This window comes from Pomacea canaliculata, linkage group LG7 (assembly GCF_003073045.1).
Source record: "Pomacea canaliculata isolate SZHN2017 linkage group LG7, ASM307304v1, whole genome shotgun sequence".
Classification (NCBI taxonomy): Eukaryota; Metazoa; Mollusca; class Gastropoda; order Architaenioglossa; family Ampullariidae; genus Pomacea; species Pomacea canaliculata.
The window spans coordinates 6,065,114-6,089,005 of NC_037596.1; the positions used below are offsets into that span (position 1 = coordinate 6,065,114).

At 41.1% G+C, this 23,892-nt stretch overlaps 1 protein-coding gene across 2 annotated transcripts in view; it reads right to left on the reverse strand.

Annotated features, from left to right (window-relative positions):
- The window catches only part of LOC112567669 (dopamine D2-like receptor), a 246,808-nt gene that overhangs the window by 124,444 nt on the left and 98,472 nt on the right, over positions 1–23,892 (reverse strand). For both annotated transcript variants that reach the window (XM_025244393.1, XM_025244392.1), the window contains exon 2: positions 16,068–16,120. The gene's annotated coding sequence lies outside the window, so the exon portion shown is untranslated. The remainder of the gene's footprint in view (positions 1–16,067; positions 16,121–23,892) is intronic.

Consider the following 23,892-nt stretch of genomic DNA (forward strand, 5'->3'; position numbering starts at 1 on the left):
TTCTTAAGAAGTGATTTTGAGGATTCAGAGATGAGAATTTGATGTGTGACATTATACATGTCTTAATTAAGTCTACCACTTTCTCGACAATCACCAATCATACACTTGCAGTCGCAACGACGTGCACTACTACTACTAACACACACACACACTTGCACAAAAAAAAAAAAATCCTTGCCGCCCACACACTTAGACACACAATCAAACATAGACTCATGTACACTATAAACCACCCACATTTCAGTTCTACAAACATACACTATACACAACCAACATCTCAGCTCACCACTAAACTCCAGGTATAAACATATTTAAACACTCGCATGCACGCACGCCCACTCACGCAAACACTTGCATACAGAAGCACTCCACACTCAGGTCCAACTCGTTCAACAGCAGAAAGACTCGTGACTAAGTGTAGAAAGTGTTTCTCAGACGGAATGTTCTAGCCTGGACTTGTCTGTACCTAACCCCAGAACACAGGCGGCGAAATAAAGCATTGGGTGTGTAGAAGTTGTCGGCCACGATCTCACGCGTCCTGCACAAACTGCGGAGGGCAGAGGTCACGGCTGCACGGGGCAGGTCACCGCCAATAATTCTTCTCGCCGCACGCGCCGCCCGGTCGACTCGGACTTTCAGTTCTGCGTGGTGCTGCCGTACCCGCCGATGATTGAAAATGTCAGTATACTCTCGATCACCGCCTGGTAAAACTGAACCACAAAGTCTCTCCTGAGGCCGAACTTTTGCAGCCGAACTTTTACTTTAGAAAGTAGAACTACTACTTGGCCCTTGGTCCTCTCTTCACAACCGACACCGTAGTTTTGTTCGAGCCGAGATTGTTCGAGATGATGTTTTGCAAGAACTTGAAATGGTCAACCTGCTATATGGTCCTGCCGTTTATCATAAGAGTTCGACAGAGCTTCCCTCATCCCCACCCCCATGAGTAAGCCACTGTCTCTTTAATCTTAGAGAAATTTAGTTGGAGACTTTCTACTGAGTAGAAGATAATATTTAGGCTCACGAGGTGGGTAATAAAAAAGAAGAGAGCTGACGGATGAAAGGTAGGTGGACTACCGAGACTGCTGCCGAGACTACTGATGACACTTGGAGATTTCCCACTAAATCCCGCTTACAGTCTCCACAATTTTCACTGTATTTTACAGACTCCACAACTTGCTTACTGTGTCTTACAGTCCTCACAACTAGTTTACTGTATCCACGGCATACCCTTACAGTCCTCGTGGTTGATTCTTACAGTCTCCATGAGGACTCATTCTTTCAGTCTCACAACTTGATCACCGTACCTTACAGTCTCTAGGCCTTCTCCCTGTATAAAGAGGCTCGAGTGTCTGGGCAGACACAGGAGAAGTGCAGAATAACAGCATTTTATATGCTTTTGAAACATAAGCTTATTATCTACTGCAATTATACATCCTCATCTATGATTATGACTGCCTATAATTGTTACAAGAGAAGTCTATCTCCTAAAGCTGCTGTAAGTATTCGCAGTCTGCTGGGGGTCCAGGCATGCCCTATGAGGGGTTTGGTCAGCACATGTATATATAATGTCAGCAGGTGCTGTATGGTCAACATGTCATCTATCACCAGGTACTGTACTAGGTGCTAGTGTAGTGCATCAAGTGATGAGGCTGTCTTCACTCACGGCTCCACTGGTTGTTTACTCCGAAAGCTAAGCAAGCTATGGACGAGGGGAGAGAGAGGATCGGACAGAGCGTAATCGGAGAATGTATTTATTGATTCAAGCATACATGAAAAACAGCTTAACTGGCCTGCCCACTGCCTTTCTCCTGGGTCTTGGGAGGCTGGACGGGTGCAAGGTCGGGAGGTGTTTCGCAAGTGGCCTCCTCTTCTCACCCACTTCCTTCCTCTTCCCCTCCCCCATCAAGCGCAAGTGCGTGTGTGTGTGTGTGTGTTTCCTTGTATTGTTGACATCTCTGATTGTTCAGATACTCCCTGAGAGTACAGTTCTTTCTTTTAGTTTATTTGTTTATATCTTTCTTTTGTAATAATGAATAACTCTCGTTTCCATATGTATGTGAGTGTCTCTGTGTGTGTGTGTGTGTGTGCGCGCGCGCGCGCGCAAGCGCATATCTGTCTTGTATGCCGAAATGTGTGTATGTGTGTGTGTGTGCATTGTCCACGACATCAAAGGAAATTTAGTTATTCAGTATAATAATAAAAAATAAGGTCCAGTCACAGAGCCTATTTCCCTTTTATAAAATAAACTTAATGTTTTGTGCGAACATAGTTAATCCTAACAAAGACAAAAACGCATATTTTCAAAAACTAAATACGGTAGGGACTGTTCTCATTCTTTCCCTCTCTCTCTCACACACACACACGCTTCTGAGCACGTGTGCATTTGACACAATATAGCCAAGACATTTCTAAAGAAAAAAATGAAACTGATCCCAGAATGACTTGACTCATGAGTCACGCTGTGTTGAAAGCAGTTACAGTTAAAGAAAGCGAGATATATACAGAATGATGCTAGACCTCCCTGAAGATCGTAATGGGTGACATGAATGTCAAGTTGGAAATGGCAACTCAAAGGACACTGGGAAAGCACGGTGTGGGCAATTGTAATGAGAATGATGAGATGTTCACAGATTTCTGCTTGTAGTAGGAGGGACAGTCTTTCCACACAGAACCATTCACAAGACCACCTGGTTCACCAGGTGGACATAAACAAAACCAGATCGACCACATCACCATTAATCGCCAGTTTATAAGGAGTCTGCTGGATGTCAGGGTAAGGCGAGGCGCAGATGCAGCCACAGACCACCACCTGCTTGTGGCAACCATGAAGATAAAGCCGAGGTCCTTACCGTGACACATAGACAGACTCCACCACAAATTCAACGAGAAGAAAGCAAGAAGAGTTCAGCTGCGAAGTTAAAAGCAGGTTTACGGCGTTGGAGGGAGGAACAATGGCCAACCACTGGACAGGATTACAGGAGACGTGAAAGACTTCTTACACAAGCCTTCTGTGAAAGAAAGAGAAACAGCACAAGTAACGGCTGACTTTAGGACCTGGCAAAAGATTGAGAAAAGTAAAAAGCTGAAGCAGAAGATCAACCAGTGTCAAGACCAGGAGGAACAAGAAGAGCTCAGAGCAAAGTACTGGGAGATGAACCGAGAAGTGAAGACGAGTGCAAGAGGCGACAAGAGCCACCTCGCACACAGGATGGTAAAAGAGGCAGAACAAGCAGCTGGGCAAAATAAAACAAAGAGACTATACGAAATATTACAAGAATTTTGTCAGAAAAGCAAAACATCAATGCATGCAGGCCAGTAAATGATAAGAATGGCAGACCTAACAGCCTCATCGAAGTGCTACTCCCCCTGCTGCAGAAAATTTGGGAGTTGGAGCAACCTCCAGCAGACTGGAAGCTTGGCTACCTAGTAAATTACCCAAGAAAGGCGACCTGACCCAGAGCAGCAGCTGGCGCGGGACTACGCTGTTGTCCCTTCCCATCAATGTGCTGACCAGAATCATCCTGGAGAGACTGAAGAATGCCCTAGACAAGAGACTGAGGCAAGAGTAGGCAGCCTTTCGGCAGGGTAAATCATACACAGACCATATCGCTTCACTGCGAATTATTATTGAACAGTCCATCGAATGGCAGTCACAACTCTACACGACATTTGTGGATTTTGAGAATGCTTTTGACTCAGTAGACAGGGAAACCATCTGGAAGCTGATGTAGCACTACGAAATTCCATCAAAGTTCATTGCCATCATCAAGCAGCTGTATGAAGACTCAACTTGCCAGGTGATCCACAACAGGAAGCTGACCAACCACTTCGTATTTAGGCTTGTTTTATGCTCTCGCCGACAATCTTCGTGATCGTCATAGACTGAATCATGAGAAGAACAATCCTTTAACCGCAACACAGGCGTTCAGTGGACCTTCGCCAGGCAACTTGAGGATATGAACTATGCGGATGACATCAGCCTGTTGTCCCACAAGCAGCAACATGCACAGACAAAGCTCACTTGGCTCTTAGAAGAAGCAGGGATGGCATTACGGTTATGTTACAAAATATTTTCAACAGCACAAGAGTCAGAAATTTTAAAATCGCAAATGCATGTTGCAGCCTGAAAATGCTAGAGTGAACTGGTCAATAGGAGGCAAGCTGACAGGTACCTGCACTACAATGTGCGCACCTTTACACAGCTATTGATCGTTGGGATGTTGGTAGCAGCCAAGCATTAACAATGATCCAATGAAGGGATCAGTTTCGTCGATCAATCTATGAGCGGAATACAAGTCGATGTTCCTAGGCCAGAAGGAGAACGCCTTATCATTTGGTCTTAAATATATAGAACTTACCTGTTAAATCAGAAAAAAAAAAACGTGTTTGAAATGCAACAGGCAGGCAGGCAGTAAAGGAAAGGAATAAAAAAAAAAACAATGAAGAAAAAAGTATGAAAGACAGGTCGATAAAAATGCGAGTAAAGCTAACAGACCAGACGAGAGAAAAGAAAAGAGACGAGTGCATTTGTGATCCGACAACCCATCAGATAACACATCCACGTGACCTGTTAACACATCCACGTGACCTGAGGAGCCTGACACAGATGGTGACCGAGATCGTGGAGAGAGAACTGGCTTTCACAGCGATGTACCGACCTCTGACAATCGAATGTCTGGCCTTAAGCCTCGTCTTAAAATAACCGATGTTCAGGGTGAAATTAGCAGTCGTTTTTTTATTGAATGATACGGCTATCTTAGGTAGAGATGGAGTTCATGTGTAGGCAAGAACTGCTTCTACACTCAGCCTTACATAACTAGTGAAGGGGTAAGTCGAGTTTCATTCATCCGTTCGTAGCTACTCGTTATGCAATTTGTTCGTTTTTATAAACTTATTTGTATGAAAAGAAGGGCAGGGAAAAAACTCGGATTAATACGAAAGGGCATCGGTAGGTTGGCCCGGAGCATGAAGTAGGTAAGTCTTTGAGGTACGAAACAACATTTGTTGTGATAGGCACTAATAAAGATGTGTAGCTATATGCAGAAGGCATCTTAAAAAACATGAGCACACATTTTATCATCACCATACCCCATCCGCAGTCTGAGCCCAGAGCCTCTGGTGTCACAGTTTGAAGGCCTTGGGTCCATCAGGGGAGTTGTTGTTCTTTCAGATGTTTTGAGGACAGAATGGGACAGACGCCAGAGAAGAAACAAACGAGATTCGGTAATAGGAGGGTTATATCACTTTGAAAGATATTTCATTGTTTAGCCTGTGTAGCAGCGACCTAATTTATTTTGACTGCTTTACCATGTATATAAATATAAAAATGAAGTTGCTAAGAATATTTAGGCTAATGAACTGCTTGTGCAATGAAGATAGACAGGTCTCTATGAAGAAAACTAAGCTCAGCACGCCAGTAACGAATTTGATTTTTTCATGATCAAAAGAATGGCGCTTGTCCTTTTGGCTGTAAGAACGATGAACATCGATATTGTTTTTAAGAAGAACACGAAGCTGATGCTATGGCAAATGAAGAACAAATGAGGTCTTGCTACATGGACTCACAACGCCCTATCCTTCTGCGTTAGAAAAAAGGAGGACATTTAACGACAGAAGAAAAACAAACGACTGCACCATTGAACTGCAGGAGGAAGTAAAGTTTTGCAGCAGCCTTTTGGGCTTAATGAGGAAAAAAATTAATGTGTAAAAACACAAAAACCCTTAAAACAAAGCTAAATTAAAATGAACAAAAAGAACGATGATCTCTGGTATAAACCTGAAAGAAGAATGTGATGCAAAGGAAAATTAAAAACAAAACAACTAATCTTAAACATAAAAATACGAAAAGTAACAGTCTGGAAATGAAATTGCTTTCACACAGGCACTGGAAGTAGTGGGTTCATAGAAACTGTGCAGAGTATGTGACTGAGTTTGCGTCACGTTAGCATTAATTAGTACAGGTTAGAGTATTGACAGTTAGTCATGATGTTGGTGAACTTCATCAAAAGATGTACAACCAAAAGAAGTACATCAGAAGAGAAAAACAGAAAAAATAAGGGGTAAAAAGCCTAGTAAGAAGGAACCCAAGTGCAAAAGTCTGTCAGAACAGTCAAAGACAAACCTGTATGAAAGGCAAGCAGCGTAAAACGAATCGATGTTAAAACCGAACCACATGTACATATTGATCCCCCCGACACAATACAGAAAGACATTTCTAGGGAAAAAACTGCTTAATGTCAAAATTACAGTAAGTGTTAAAAAGCAATCTAACGGTAATGAGTATAAGATTGCAGGCAAATGAGTGGCTGGTAAACAATAAGCACTTGTCTCATCAGGTCAGCAAGCAATAAGTACTTGTCTCATCAGCAATCTTCTTTCTTCCTTCTTTTGTCATTCTTTTTTTTTTTATTTCTTTGAGTTTATTAAATATTAGTCAAGTAATCAGAGTTTGATCTTAATAAGTAACATACTTTGAGAAGTGGGTCAAAGATTAAAAAACAATTCCATTTGTATTCATTTCCAAAGCCACTCTAAAACTACAAATGTGAACACGCCAAGGCGACAGGCTGCATCGTGTGGTCTTCTTTTCTTGCCAGCGTATAGCCAGCACTTTACCAGAGTGACCGGCCTTTGGAAGTGAAGGGAACATAGGCAGACGAAAACCAAGGTACAGAAATGGCCCCAGAACCATAAAATAACGGTCTCCAAGTTCTCCCACTTCATTTTGCTGTCCGGGATTTGTGCGTCCATTGCCATTGAATTGACCTTTCACCTTTTAATGTCGTCCTCGGCGTTATGTTAGACTGCTTAGTTTTATATGGCCTTTTGTTTTTCTTCTACTGATCTTTCCTTTCTTTGTCCAGTCTTCTTAAACTAAGCGTAACAGTTTCTTAGTTTGTACAAGTCCTCACTGTGATGGACCTTACATCATGGCCAAAGACACACATGCACACACATCTCTCTCTCTGGTGAAGTGCGATCATGTGGATATCAGCAATCTCTTGACGAATTAATCTACCTTCTTGATTATTTATAGACCTGTTCTGCTTTTGACAAAGGACTGTATAATCTGTAAGCGCATCATATGCACTTGTCATCTTCAGAGCAAGAAACATGGCATTCCGTTATTTATTGTGTGTTCTCTGTAAAGCGCATTAAGCTTGCCTGCAGGGCTGGAATACGGCGCTGTTCAAGTGAATTATTTTCTTGTTACTACCACCACACGTCAATAAGATGCCTCCAACTGGCAATTATCCTAGTTTACAATCTAGCAAAAATGTCTACAGAAGTTACGTGTCGCACACTCATATTTTACATGTTCAAATGTCCATTCAATCTGAGCCTTGAATTATTAATTGCACTGGAGAAACTGCTCACCTGTAACATTCAAGAGAAAGTGAAGGCTGATTCTGTTTGACAGTTTGTCTTTGCCGTCTGTCTGTCTGTCTGCACAGAATTTGAAAACATGTGTATGATTGATTTCTCTTTCTCTCTATTTTTCTTCTTGTCTCACTCTCTCAGTGGGAGCTGTTTACTAGTTGTTTTTTTTTATAAGCGTGGAATTGCCTAGACAGCGTAGATTGCAGTCGCACTGAAAGTTAAGTTCTGCGAAGTTATGGGTTCCACTCATCTCAGCATGGGTTGTGGCAGGAGACAGCAAGGGTCATCTGGGTTCAAAGGATACGGGAACGTTCGCAGGGTCACCAGAGGAGACGTGCCGCCTCCTAGCAGTGGCGAGATGAAGTGCGATGAGATCTGCACGCGGCGCCACGAGGTGGGATGAGAAGCGACAGGTCCAGCCAGAGTCGAGCTACATTCGGAAACAGATCATCAGACAACTTATTTTCTTTCATAAGTCCCCCAGTCCAAACTCAAGGCAGCGGAAGGGTGTATGGTAGCAGGACCATGGGCATTGCCGAGGCAAGTCAGCAAATCTGAAGACAAGACGAGGGTTTTCTTCTGCAAGGTCCCAGTTCTGACCTACGGCGAAATGCTTTATGGAAATTCTAATATCTCCCTTCCCGAACTGAAAAATGTGGGTTTTTTTTAGAAACACATGGGTGGTTCTCCGTAGAGTTGCTGATCTTGACCAACAGCTATGGAATGGCTATACCAACCCTGACATTTGTGGCTAAAAATAACCGTGTCCTCACCATCTGACTGCAAATGCAAAGCTGAATGCTATGGCAGAGCATTTACATTAATGCGACACTTGACACCATTAGCCACAGACAACCATTTGTTTGCATATTATAAGACAATTTGCGCGTTTGTTTTGATATCATCAGTATTCTATTATTTATTGATAGTGGAATGTCGGCTTTTAAATTTGCTATTCTACATTTGTTGATGGGGTGCTTCAGCGAAATCTGAATCAAAGCAAAAGGATTTGCATACAAATTAGTTTTGTTTTGCTTTCCTGCTTAATTGATTTTTAATCTCTCCTCTCCAACGTGCACAGGGTGCGAGTAGAGCAAGCAAGTGTTGAGAAATAGTGATCCTGAAACCCTATCATTATATTCTGCAGGATTTACACCATTCTCCATTAATTATCAACGCTACTCCACAATCATTTCAACAAAATGTTATATTTGTTAGTTCGTCAATAATCGCAATCTTCCAGTTCACCATCCCGATCACAGATTCATTTTGTTGGTTTTTCAACCGGAATTTTATTCCCACTATTTTTGAAATGACTTTTTACTGGGTCCTCTGAGGGAAACTTTGTGGGCATTATGGGAAAATATGTTTATTGTCGCTGGTGACGCTTGTGTGGCAGACTTTAATGTCACTTATTGTGACTAAGTTCCCTGCAGACTCTTTATTTTTGAAAATTACTTTTATAGTTAATAAGCGTAATTTTTGTTGGGTATATTTTTGTTCCACTTTTGTAAAATTGTTCCCTTTCTTTTTAAAGCTTTTTTATGATAAGCCTCTAGTGCTCATGATTGCTATTGAATTATCACTGTTTAATGACAGAATGCTCGACACTATAGTCAGGTAGTCCACTACTCAATGTTCATACGCTGCAACCAATCAAAATAAAGTCACATGTCCCTGACAGGTTATGATATTATGAATCATATTTTATGGCCACAATGGGCTAGTAAGGGAACATGTGAAACATTTGCGTTCACTCGCCTAGTGTTAAGTGTTTAATAAACTAGACCCTTTAAAGAAATGTTAAAGTACTTCAAACTGACAGTAACTGCTTGTGGGAAGCCGAGAATACCAAAGAGACTTCACGCAGTCGCCTTGGAGTAGGGATTACTCTATAGATTGCGATGCCAGGTTAGCAGATTACCAACAACAAAACAACTGCTTTTAATGCCTCCGACTCGGTACACTTTTAAAAGATCGCTGTGAAAGCTATATTGACGACGCCGCTCGACTGGAGCGAGTGGATACGGTTCACTGATTGCGTTCTTGGTGTAGGTTTAGTGAGCACAGCTATGGAGCAGGGAGCCCTTGGGTGCGGCGGCCAACTACAGGCAGTGCACCAGACGACGAGGGAGGATGGTGGGGTGGGTAAAGGGAGGAGGAGAGGTAAATCGCGCACTCAGCATAGCGATGTGGTCGATGGCAGGAACGCCGTACATGCTTATCGAGTGACCTCCCTGAGGTGTGACGCATGAGGGGACAAAACCTGTCTCAAATGAAGAAAAAGGAAAAACCCACGAGGAGAGATATCTGGAGGACTTAACTGTTCGTCATGTCAAGTTATCTAAAGATTACTCCAGACTTCATACTGAGGAGTTTCGTAAAGTGTTTTTTAGAATAGGCTTATAGATAATGAGTTGTGCGTGATTCGACTTATCTAGCTACATTTATGATGAACCCTGTTCTTCCACCAACTTTCCTGTCCACATAGGTCAGGTATCTGGTGTGAGCAGGACGTGCAAAGTCGAGAGTACCCTGGTCAGCTGCGGCGCCTTCTTTGAGTGGATGGCTTTGAAAGATTAAAACGACTTGAAAGCGAATAAACAGAAAGAAAGAAGCTGGTGTACAATGAAACTCAGCAGGTCAGCGATGTGAGTAGAAAACTTTGAAGATGTTTCAAACTATAGATAGCTTCCATGCACACTCAGTGTAGCACAAACCACGTGGGCTTAACATCATTATAATTTATATCTGCGCATGACCATCAGTACATAAAGCTGAGAGGATTTTGGAAAAAGTCCCTGGTAAACTAGAGTTAGAGCTCTGAGACCATCTTGTGACCTGGATACTCCGCTTTTCTCAAGACTGCCCCCTCCAACTCCTGTTCTTCTCGGAATGTAAGCAACAACACTGACATCTGGCTTTAAAGTCTTGACTTGACAGTCTTCACTTACCTTTGAGAGTAAATCTGATCCCCTATTTCCTTGAACACGTTTATTGCTATGGCAACCCATCGAAACTTTACAAAACGAAATAAAAAGGCTTTAAGCAACTTTAACAAGCTCAATGTCTTTGATCTCCGTGAGTAGACAAGAAAGAATGAAAGTAAAAAGTGGATGAATTATTTAATTATCTTAATGATCTTAAAGTTTTTAAAATAAACGTGTACAATTAATGCTAAAGCTTTGCAGTGCTTTCTGCCCAGGTAAACACAATCCTTTTTCGTCTTGACTTTCCATCCAACAGCTGGTTTCTGTGGAGAATGTACAGATACCTAGAAGGTTCTCAATGTCAGTGGGAGAGGTATTTGCCCACAAACAACTGGCAAGATTGTTCTGTAAAATAAACTTGCTATCCTCTGTCTGCAATGATTCCTATAAAAAGAGCCTTTTTGGTATTTGACACTTCTACACTATACAGGCATGTACATTAAACTTTCGGATTATTATTATTAAATTTACAAGGAATCGATGGCTGTCCTTGTAGTATGGTAAACGATCCACTGAAGAGAGGCTCTGCAGCACTTCTGGAATCAAAATTCCTTTGTAGAAAACATGGTCTGGTATTCGATTTCAGACAATTCGTTGTGCTTGTATTGCTGATGTGGCGACATTTAAAAATATAGAAGGTCACGTGATCATTTAACTTTGTTATGTGTTCGCTGCCATTGTTTGTCGACTGATTTAATAAGCATCTTTTTTCACTCTGACAGGCTCAGCAGGGAAGTCTGACACAATGTGGGCGAATGCCTTTTTTATGGAGTTCTAGACTGTTCTTTTGAAACTTCCATCTGAACAAGTATGAAGCTGCAGCAAATGTTTTAGTGTAAATGTTCAAGGCCTTCAACACAGGTGACGGGTCACATGTACAATTTTGGAAAAGTGGAATCGTTAATTCTTAGCCCCCGCGGGGCCCAAGGAATAGGCATGTGAGGGGCCCTCGAACTTCCTCAAAAGTTACAGGAAAAGGGCTGAAAGGGAGATATCACTTTTTTTAAAAATCTTGCTAAAATGATAAGGCATGCAATATGTCATTAATTTGGAGCCTACTTACCATATTAATCAAGAGCGGGGGACCCTAGGCAGATGCCTCGTCTGCCTCCCCTAAGCACGGTGTGGCTTCACCAGGGCATTTTTAAACAAAGATGGGAAAACACATGAAGAGGGTAGCAGGAGCTGGGCCTTTTGCAGTTGTGATTTGAGTGCGAGCATATCAACACGTATCGCATATCGAGTAACGAGCGAGTGAGTCTAGAAACTGACCCCGATGATGGTCATCTATGATCGTTCGATAAATATGCAGTAATGATCAGATGTGAGATCTTGAGAAACAACAACTGACTGCACTAACTGATCGTCAGGTCGATGCATGACCCAGTCGGAGATGTCATCGCTTTTATGAGTGGGCTGCAAAACAGACTGGACGAGGCGAAAAGTGTGCAACAATTCTGACATTTTTATGGTATCAGGATGAGGCCTTTTGTCACAATGGACATTAACATCTCCAAAAATCACTGCGGGTCCATTGAGTTCATTGCTATAGTCCAGCACATCATGAAATTCCCAGAAGAGTATAGAGGCTGTGAGTTTGTTCTTGTCACCCGAAGGGAGTCTGTAGATGCAAAAAAATAGATGTATCGAGCATTATGGAGCCGAAAGGCGACTTGTACACATTCAAAAGATTATGTGGGAACGATAAAGCAGTAGTAAAAGACGGGTACTTGGCAAGTGATGATTTGTAGATAATAGCTCAGACATGTTAGAACTTAACTGCCTCAAAGCACTGATTTCTGCGGTTATTTCACTGAAAGCTGTGAGCACCTCATTTCTTGTTCACAGGAAGGACATGACCACGTTTAGTCATATACTGCCAATGGAGGAAGGCCATGAGCACTTTGAGCCATGTATTGTTAAGAGAGGAAGGTGGACATGTTGTTTTGTCTTACTCACAGCTTGATTGAAGAAGAGGATGGGAAGAACGTAAGAGTAGAGCACCTCGAGAAATCTCGTGAAGAAACATTTGCTGCTGGAAGCACGAAATGAAATTAATGATTCTAAGCCTTCTTTTCTTTTACAATCTTTGCGACAAATGGTGCTAATGGCTTACCTCTCGCAATACACATAGCGATGTCTACGGCAGACAAACAGAAATCAACGAACCGGGATGGCTAGCGAACATAGAGAGCAAAGAGACTCACGCGAGCACGTGGAACAAAGATTTGCAATGTAACAAAATCTGGTATCTTTTTCTAAAGTTGATTTTATTTTGTGACCTTTTTGACAACGCATCACTCAATTACTGATACATTACGTGAAAAAAGTTCCAGGCTGTGTGGAAATGGACAGATAAGGGAGATAACCCATATAATAGAAAGCCGGGAGGTATGCATGGGAGCGAGGAAAGAGAAAAAGAAAGAGAGAAAAAAGAGAAAAGGACAAAGACCACGAGACGATGAAGGAAATGAGAGGAGAAAAAGAGCCTATGTTAACAGAGTCCGCTTTATATTCAAGTAAACGAATGATAGAGGAAAGAAACATGTAAGAGAAAAGAAAGGTTTTCTCTGGTCTAGCTTGCTAAACACATTTACGATATTTAATAAAATTATTAAGAATTAAACATTGTGTACAGCGATTGAACAAATCAATACATTTCAGAAATTAATGCGAACGAGAAATCTTAGAGACACCTACACTTATTTTGAGCATCTTTTGGAAAGGAGTTCATCAGCTGCCTCGTGCAGGTCTTGACCCCATGACCTCCGCTTCGTCCCGCCTGCAGTTGTGACGTGTCTGCCGCCAACGCAGTGTATAGCAGCGCCACTCTGTGTCAAGGCTAGAGACTCTTTGTGGCTTCTTCGGTGTAGCTTTTTAATTATTTTTTTGCGTTTGCCCCACTTAGAAAAGAGTTTCTCAGCAAGCGAGCGAGTTCAGGATTCCATTTCTCGTTTCAAACAGACAATTCCAGTGAAAAAAATAAGAGTGTCCTGTTCAAGGGAGTGCATTTGCTTTTCCGAATTGATTATCTGTATTCATTTTTTCCAGCGTGTATTGAACACAAATTTGCTCGGTTATTCTGGCGTATGAGTGGGTTTGAATGTCTTTGGCTTTAAGCAAGAGCAAATCACACGCATCATTTGGAAGCACTAAGGACACACAGAGGGTGTAACTTTAGGCTCGATTAGCTTATTGTAATTTCTATATGGAATCATCACTTTTCTCTCCTTCTTTTTTGCCAGACAAACAAATATTTTAGGACCAGCATAGAAAGACAATCTTGGCCATGAAAACCCATTGGGCCGATCGACGAAAATGCCACAATGATCTTTATTGCACAATGGCGCAATATACTATTCTTTTCTTAAATAATGACGAGTTATTGTTCTTTTATTAAATAATGACCCTACCGAGATTATTTCCTCTTGTTTATTGGTATTATTATTATACCTAGAATTGTTATGGAACATAATGTTTGGCACCAGTCTGTGTGTGTGCGCGCGTGCCCATGCTTGTGTGTGGTGTGTGTGTGCGCGTGATGCATGCATCAGTATGTTAAGGGGCATTGATACCCTTAGGATAATGGATAAAGGATAATGCTATGCAAAAAAATTTTTAATACTAGTAACAACACTGATTATTTGTCATCTCTGATAGAAACACAAAGAAATAGAGACAGCTTGACAGACACAGAGGGTGAGAGACAGACACGCTCAACCTCGTTCACACACATACACAGAGGGGGAGCACACGGCAGAGGAAAGAGGGAAAGAGAAGAATGGAGACTTATGTATACGTAATATTAATATTACAAAACGCACTTTCAAGACGAGGAGAATCAACAATGCTTGCTGTAAATATTCCTTCCTCAAGATAGGCCCTGGGATTTGATTTGAAATCCCAGGTTGTCTGTGACACAGAGCTCACAGACCCCTTCAACGTCAGTACCGGGGTGAAGCAGGGCTGCATTCTGTCGCCGTTCCTCTTCATCCTGGCCATGGACTGGATCATGAAGACTTCCACCGACAGTGAGAGGAGAGGGATCAAATGGACCATGACTATGACAGCAACAACAACGCTGGAAGACTTGGACTTTGCTGATGACATTGCCCTGCTGTCACACCGCCACCAAGACATGCATGAAAAAACAAAGGCCTTCTCAGAAACAGCTGGAAACCTTGGCTTGAAGGTCAGCACAAAGAAAACGAAAAGTATGAGAGTGAACGCCAGAGTCCAAGACGGCATCAAACTAAATGGAGAAGAGATTGAGGAAGTTGACAGTTTCACCTATCTTGGGTCCAAAATGTCAAACACCGGGATGCGGAGGTGGAGATTCGAGCCCGACTGGCGAAAGCCAGCCAGGCCTTCGCCTCACTCAGGAGCACATGGAAGGCAAAAAACATCAGCCAGAAGATCAAACTGAGAATCTTCAAGTCAAATGTGATCAGCACCCTCCTTTACGGATCAGAATCCTGGAAGATGACCAAAACCATCAGTAACAAGCTTGACGTCTTCCAAAACAGATGCCTCAGGCGCATACTTAACATCTTTTGGCCAAATACCATCAGCAACGAAGAACTCCACCGAAGAACTGAAACCGAGTCCATCACCACGCAGGTTCAACGAAGGCGTTGGCGATGGATTGGACATGTGCTCCGCCAGCAGACAGCAGACCTTTCCAGAGTCGCCCTACGATGGACTCCAGACGGCCGAAGAACGAGCCGCCCAAAGGAAACTTGGAGAAGAACAGTGGAAAGGGAGATGAAAGGAAAGGGCTGGACATGGGGTCACTAGAGCGGGTTTCAGCAGATCGACATCGGTGGCGGACTCTGGTTGAGGCCTTATGTGCAACCTGATAGATAGATAGTTCAAGATAGGCCCTGGCCGTGAGCTGAGTGGGAATGAAACAAGTTTAACCTGATCATCATGGCGATTGTAGAGGTAAACCGGTTGGATTATATTTTCGCAGGCCGCAATTCATCATCATAGCAACACGGGTCTCACGTTTGAGATAGTTGCTATAAACACTCAGCACTAAGGGAGCTGGACAGCCGTGAAAGATACTGTGTCCGGTAGCAATCCTTGGATCCTTGAACTGAACAATCCTTGAATTGCATAATTCTTGAGAGGCATAATTCGTTGATCTCCCTGATCGCCTAGTGGGCAAAATTTTAAAGGGCTTAGAATAACGCCGGTCTTATTGCTCGACGCAGACAAAAGGTAGATCACGTGACATCCCCGAGAGCGTAGATACAGAGGGGCGGCACTCTGGTACATCACGTTTCGAAGGAACGCAACTTTTCTTAACAAGGAAAAAGAAGGAGTGCAGCCTCTCTATGTCTACTCTGACATCCCTTCGTGAGCATCACTAGCTGCCACTGTCTATACACGACCACCATGCACACTAACCCCAGTATAGCTGTCGGAGCTACTATGTCTATCCGTCGGTCTCTTCGGTCTACTTGTGTTGCACTCCTCTTGTGCCACGGATCAGACAGCACTTTGCAAATTGCGCTTTGCAAATTGTATTAATAATAATATTATTATTGTTGTTGTTGTTGTTGTTGTTACCTGCAGCTGCGATATTTTGCCGAGCTCCTTTTTACGATCCCTTCGATTAAACGACAAATGAGCAGATAGACGTGGGTAGTCCAGTTACTCTTAGAAAGGAAGGTGTCTCAACTTTTCACTTACCTCGAGAACAGGGACTCCCTACCAATAACAAATATTTCCAGCTACTCCAGCAACTGAAAAAAACAGAAGTAGCAGACAATCAGAATCCCTTTCTTTACTAGCGATTTATCCATTCATCCATTCATCCACACGGTGAACGTGCGTTACAGTATACTGCTCACATACTACATAGATGTTATTTTAACAGTTGCAAAGCAATAAAGTTAATTTTGTTAATATCTTAGACTGGATTGTAACATTAAGTGGAAAATTAACAGAACACAAGATCGATCAATCTAACCATGAACATCCAGTAATAAATCCGATTTTTAAGATAATCGGGACTTGCAAATCACATAGGCATGATATCTCAACCAAAGCTTAAACACAAAACATAGCGCAACTCCAATAAACAAAGTAAACATATTCCTCATGTTTCATTTGATTGCCCTTGGCACCAGGATATCCCCATTTAAGACAACCAGAGCAAAAATAAACAGCATGACAAAACAACACACAATACTGGGGATAGAAATAACACCCACTGCTGAGAATAAAACAACAGATGAAGCGATATCAGTTGCCTAGTGTCTAGAAAAGGAAACAACTGAAAAGGGAGCATTATTCTATATTTTCCTAAAACATTTTGTTGGTCTCGTCACATTTTGCGGGACTTCATCCATTGTCGTCTCTCGTCAGTCAATGCTAAATCCCTCTTCATCATTCCCTGTATGCAATACTTTCCTTAACATATAGCTCAAAGCTTGTTTTCTTCCAGCACAATATGAACGATTTCTCTCAAAAAGTATGCCTAAAAATAAGACCGATCAATCAGCACCATTTGCTGGTTGTAGCCACAAGCAGACCGACATATTCAGTGGTAATCATGGCGCCTCTTCACATTTTGCCAGCCGCCAGATTTGTTTCACTCGCTCACTGCGGCTGTTCTCCGAGGCCATGCCCTGCATCCCCCGTGATTATTTCCAGTGGGTAACAGTTGTATGACAAGGAATACCATTGCACGACCAGCAAGAAACTGTTTAATTCAAATATAAAAATTTGTATTAGTTTTGTTTGATCAAAGTAATCAAATATTAAACTTCTTGTATCCTTTATTTATGGCTAATTTATGAATAAATTAATTATTAATTAAAGATCTCTCTTTTCTATAAGACAGATTTTGATAAGTGAAACTTTGCATCTACAACCAAGCTCTGTACAAGATAGCAATTCCTCCTATCAAGTTTCGGGCCCAATCATTCTTTCATTTATATTTCTTGCTTCTTTCAATGCAAGCAGCTTCAATCATTTCTTGTTCTTCGATCCGGATTAGAGGAAAAGCAATTTTCCTGCAGCTTACAGCAAAGCTGATGTCCCTCTTGCTGAACAATTTCCTTGAATTAGCTTTCATTGGATGTGCTTGGGGCCTCCATCTCACCAAAACGATTCCCTTACTAGAAACACTTCTAATGGAGTTTCTAGAGTTTCCGGTGATGCCCAAACCCCTCCACTGCTCTCTCTCTCTCCCACTTTCTCTCTTTCTGCCTTAGTAAGCTCTGTCTATTAGCTTATTTTTCACTCTTTATATGTAATCTGACTCTTCTTTGTATCTCCTGCGCCTTTCTTTCTCCCTTCTGCTTCTCTTTCCTCCTCATTTTTCACAGCTTTCTCATCTTTCCACTTGCTTTTGTTCCGCCTGTCTATAAATGTCCTGCTGGTGTCTGCGTGTATCTGAGTGTCTACCTGTCTGTGTTTGCTACTATTTTTCAGGAAGTGTTTTGTCTCGAGACCTGCCTGTATGTTTCCTCTTGAGGTCTGGCTGTTATTCACAGTAGACGAAGTGTGGTGGTCTGTACCATGCATGATTGATGCATCACAAATGCACGCGCGTTGTAGGACAGATTGCATTACAGTCATGAGGGACTAAAAGCCCGGCAAACATGGCGGCCTCTAGTGCCAAACGGTTTCGCAACACCCTCGCGCCTGAAGAGGAAAGCACAAACTTAACTCAATAATGTTTAATACATTATACACCACTCAAAGTGTGGGCTCTTTCTAAGAAATGTTATTTATTTAGAAGACAAATCGTTAACATCTTTTAAAAATGTCTAAAATGTCTTCTAGAAAATGGATTCCTCCGTGACTAGAGTCAATGAAAACTATTTTAAGCTTCCAGTTAAGTATTGTATTATAGAACAATAGAGACTGATTAACTTGACGGAAAAGCGTATAGTGGTGTGGTTAGAGAAATGTACCCAAACCCAAAGGATTGCTGGCTAGCAAAACGAGGTCTGTGTGATGCAGCTTACTTGGAGGGTTGGGGAAGAAAAGGCAACGAGAAGAGGAGAAGAGACACGGTCCTCACAAGAAAGCTAGTTGTCCTAAACAGGGTCTCTAAAACCACAATCCCTGAACTCGGAAAGGTCATGGAAATACTTACCTTGTATTCTACGCGTCTCAATGAGAAAGTAACTCGTGAGGATGTTCTATGTCTAACTTTTGTCATATCTTACAATTTTGCAAGGAAATAATTCTAATCTGGATACAAGCATCTGCTGCCAAAAATAATTTCTCTACATTACTTAAATCGTCAGTGCTGATTATTTATAAAAAGTAACATTGAAGAAATTAGTTGATGTTGGTTTATTGATGGATGCTTTTGTAATATTGCTTCCTCGATTACTTGTGGGTAAATATTTATTTAACAGATAACTGTAACACATTGATAGATTAAAAAGTGTTATTAGTCAAAAACGAAACATAGACAGCATACGAGGGACAGGAAAACAAATAGCATATTAACTATAAAAAAAATAAACAACCTTACTAAACGAAGAATATAATCAAATACATAAAACCTCTTCTGTGATCATTACTCCTAACAACCTCTCCCATAATGCAAGTCTTTATTTACACCTTTACAAATTTTACATTTATTATTTATTATTAAATTCCTCATGACCTTCAGTGAAAAGATGAGTGTTCTACAAGTGTTACACACATGGAGTAGGGAAAGGTGCTTAACACCAATATTTATTGGGCGCCAAAGAGAACGGTTTCCCCTCCTGAGGTCTCAAGACAAATCGCTGGTGGGATTCATTCCAGGGTGGGCCCCGACTGACGCATCGGTCACGTCAAAAGGGTATGAAAGGCAAAATCAGAAAGATAGTTCTGGCACTGCGCTGACATACTTTTATCCGGGGTGATATAAATCACAAATGTGGGAGAGAGGACAAGCCTTAACATCAAGAGAAAAGCTTTAAGCACCACTCACTGCTTCTGTATAAACGGTAAGAAATTAAAGACTGGCAAGGTGGAGTAGAGGTAATCAAACATCCAGAGCTCAGAAATCCAAAGCACTGCTCGCTTATCATTCGTCTTCTGTTCTCGCTACTTGAGCAAAGAAAAAATCACAGAAATTGTCCTTTCTTTTAAACAATGAGGAACCACTACAAGTGACCTCACAAACTCACCAGTATTGTGGTGTTAGTAAAACATGCATAAAATGAAAGCAGAATCAATGTGCACATTGTATCGGGCCTCACGCCCCTTCTTTATTTACATGTAATATAGCTCATATCCTTGCTTTACTCAGGTTGTGGGAAAGATCAGTCATCTCACACACACACACACGTCATCCTAAGTTCCTTAACCCAGTTCAGGGGAAAATGTGGTTTTGAAAAGGAGGAAGGGTCGGTGTTGCTAAAGGAACACATTTTCTTTTGCTTTGCTGTCCAAACTCTACTTCTTAATATTGACGAATATGTTACAATGAGAATCCGAGTCATTCTTTTGCATTGAGGTATGTAAATACAATCCTGCATTCCTTAGATTTAAATTATTATAAATTATTTTTTAATTCAATAACTTATAAGTTCTGTTAAAGAGAAAAATGCAAAGCCTTGTAGTACATTTAGCTCATAATTATGTTTAACATTGTTACTTTCTCAGTCCTTCCCTCTTTCCGAAGCACACATAAATCGAACAGCTGGTTGCTCAAGGTTGTGTATTAGTTTAGTGGTATTATGAATGTAATAATATGTAAACAAAGGAGTATTACACAGGGTCTTGTATGTGTGTTTTCTTAAAAGATATAACCATGCCCCATCCCCAAGGGATTAGTTTAGTCAACAAATCCATGCTGAAACATAAAATGTAAATTTACCACATGTGGATTAAAAATTTCTTTAGGTTTCTTTGAATCCATATTCTATCAACTGTCAGTTTTGAATAAAGTAAATCTGTTCTCATCTATGTCGAATGTATACTGGGAATATGTTTTCAAATTTCCACAAAACAATGTACTTTTAATAAATAGCTTTCGTTCTCTTCTTTTTCTCGGGTGTTTGGATGTTTACATTTTTCATTAAGTCAAAATTACCATTAAAGCATATGATAATAACATAGATTTGTTTGTATGTAACACATATACATTTTTTTCAGAAGAGATTTAGGGTGAAAAAGAAACTGCACGCTGCAACAAAAATGAAGGGAAAAGTTAAATAAAAAAAATCATTTCCAATAAAAATGGTTGAGTGCAGAGCAGAAAATACATAAAAATATTCTCCTTTCTTCGTTTTGTAATAAAATGATTTAATGATACCAGTTTCAGATTCTGTGTAGCAGGATAAAAGATACTTAGCGCAAGAATTTCCTTTGTTTTAAAGAGGCAGCGCATAAAGTAACGACAGTTTTATGAGGATTTTCTTCCTCCGTAGGGATTCCTCTTATTTGGAATATGCAATGAATAAGAATGAGTGATGTCAATATAACCTTTCGATAAACCACACCGAGTTCTAGAGACAGGATGTAATATCATACTGACAGGTCAACGAGTCAGTCAAAGATGGCATCAGTAGGATGGTCTGTGTCTATGGAGCAGTTTTTGTCATCCTTTGACTCAAACTTCACAAAGGTTTTAGTTTACAGGTACTGTGAAATGAAATCCGGATGGCAAAAAAGTATTTTAATCCTAAAATGTTAGTCAAACATTACAGTTAAGAGAACTTGTGACAAGTTTATTTCCTCGCGTTGTAAATGTCTCTTCACGCTGATAGTCTTGGCTACAGAGAAGCAGGCCTTCAGTGCAATGGAAAGCATAATATAAAAACTTCACGCGAATTATATTTAATGTACAATAAATTAAATCAATATATTGTTTGATATAATCTTGAGTCGATTCTTGCACCCAGCAAAAATGACTATTTTTGCTTTTATCTTCGACGTTCCCGGACCAAGCCGCCATTATGTCAAAATAATAAGATAATTTGCTCGTCATAAACAGTTATCGTCCCTATCATCACAAGTAATTTTGACATCGCTGAAAATTCACTCGCATCTTTGTAAAATCTATAATCCTCCTGTTTTGCGTCTCGACCTGCCATTTTATGCAATTCCATTTCACAAATAGAAGAGCAACATTCACATTTGAGTAAAAGCAGGCAACTAATAATCAGCTCCCGTTAATGCGCCGACAGTCCCCAACGTTCGATACTTGTAGATGGTCAGTGGGCTTTAAGATCGCCACTCTTGTCTTCACTAATTTTGATAATGCAGTTTCTTGTTATTTATAAGAAAACACAACATATTGATCAAATGCATCCATTAGCAAACATCACGGGAGACTATTAGTATATGTGAAATCCGAAAACGAGACTAAGTGTAGAGTGGATTGGTACTGAACATTCAACTGAAGGTAGAAGATGCCGGACAGAATGGAGGGTGAGACCTTGTGCTTAGTACTCGTGTACTTATTAAAGTTTTGTTTTTATTACAGCCATTATGCGTGTACTGTCAACTGGGTACAAAGTTAATGGGGTGCTTTTTTTTTAAATTGCCAGTTGCAGCCATTGTGCAACAGAAGCTCCAGAGTTACTCACCCCAGTCTAATTCAAGTTAGTTTTCAGATGGTTGACGCTCCAGTGTCAGAAAATCCTTTTGTCGCCAGTCCTGAATGTTTTTTCCCCCGAGTCCCTAGAGACGACATCGGTGTAACTACTCAGCTAACAGTCAGTCTCTAAAATCCACCACGGGTAGGTAACACTCATATCTAACACTCTTGCCTAACACTTTCCTCTAACACTCTTATTTAATACTTGACTTTCAAACGCCCACTATCATCATTGCCCTTCTCTCTCTCACTCTCGTTTTTTTTCGTTCTCTCTCTCTCTCTCGATCGTCAAGCCGATTTAGAGTTTTACTAACAGAATCAAATTAAATGGCTTACAATTGTTGTACGTGGTACATCTCTGTTCAGTAAGCTGTCCACCCACAGATCTGCCACTGTGCTTGAATCGACTGGCAGAGACAGACAGACCTGAGAGAACGTCCCTCCCTGCTCGGGTACTTGACGTTGATCCTACGTCCGTTACGGTCAGAAGTCCGTAGTGCACAATAATTACATCGCGGTTCATGACAGATGGTTCTGCACACTGGTGTTTCACGAAATCTTGTATTAAGAATTATTAGAGATTCTACCAGAGTGGTGATTGATAAATTCGTGAGTTGAATATACATTAATGTGGACATATCGCTAATTGAAAATGCTTTATGAAGATCAATATGGACGATTCGGGAACAGGGGGACTATACTCAATGTAACGTGCTCAGAACTAAAAATACTTTTACGCGACATTCCTGGTGATTCAAACATCACTTTGTGATGACAATAACAAATTATCGCTCCTTTGATGCTTGACTGGCTTTAATATTGGCCTTCGATATTTTGCCCTGACAGCAGCAACTTTTTTACCAACGCTCTCCTTGTGGGTAGCAGCAGCAGCAGCAGCAGCAGCAGCGGGACCTCAACCTGACGATTACACGTCAGTAGTAGTAGTGATCTACCTACAGGACTGGCTGATTTGTTGCTGGCTCGGCGTAAAACACCAATATCTCTCCTCCCCCTGAAGGTGACAACCACTCTAGCATGAACTACTCGCCGTTGGGACAAAAATGTAAAAGACAAATACACACCAGTACATTTAAAGCTATAGTGTGATACATCTGTACATTTATAGCTCAAGTGTGGTAATCTGTACATCTACAGCTCCATTATTTTCAGACCTCGAGAAGTTGCCAGGCCACGGCTGGAAACAACTGCTCTTTTTATATTGTAAGTCTAAGCCCTTGCGAGATGATATCCCTTACAAATAAACAAGTGACTGGACGATGCCATAGATGGACTTTTCCAAATCGTTATTAAGGGCAAAGAACCTTCATGAAATAAAGATGTTTCGAGTAAACCTGAGCTCAAAGTATCATTGCTTGAGAGTTATGGTCACTGGAAGAAGAAATACAAATTATAAGCAAGTGGTTTGCTCTTTCAGTATTCCTGAAAATATATACGTATATCTGTGTGTGGACAAATACAGACAGTCTGATGATTGTCTTCTTACTCTTCCTGTCACCAGAACAACAACATATGACAACAGGATCTTGTTATTGTCTAGCAAAACAATGAAATTCTCTCCATTTTCATTTCCGCCACCTACCCACGATTGAATCCTTTACACGTGCACTGAAAACTCACCTCTTCCATGAACATTACTCCTAACAACCTTTCCCATAATGATAGCTTTTTCATACCCTTCCCTGCTCGTCTTCCTTTTGCAATATCATGTTACTCTCAGTTCTTCTTCTCGTTATTTGGTTACTCTTTGTGTTGTCTGTATTTGATTTTATCCTTCGTTAGTGCTGCTGCTGTTTTCATAATTTATATGTCATTTGTTTGTTTTCCTGTCATTATATGCTATCCTTGTTGCATTGTTGTTCTTTAGCGCTATGAGTTTACTCCTCAGAAGTGTGTTACAAATTTCGCATTTACTTTTATTGTTATTATTGTTATTGT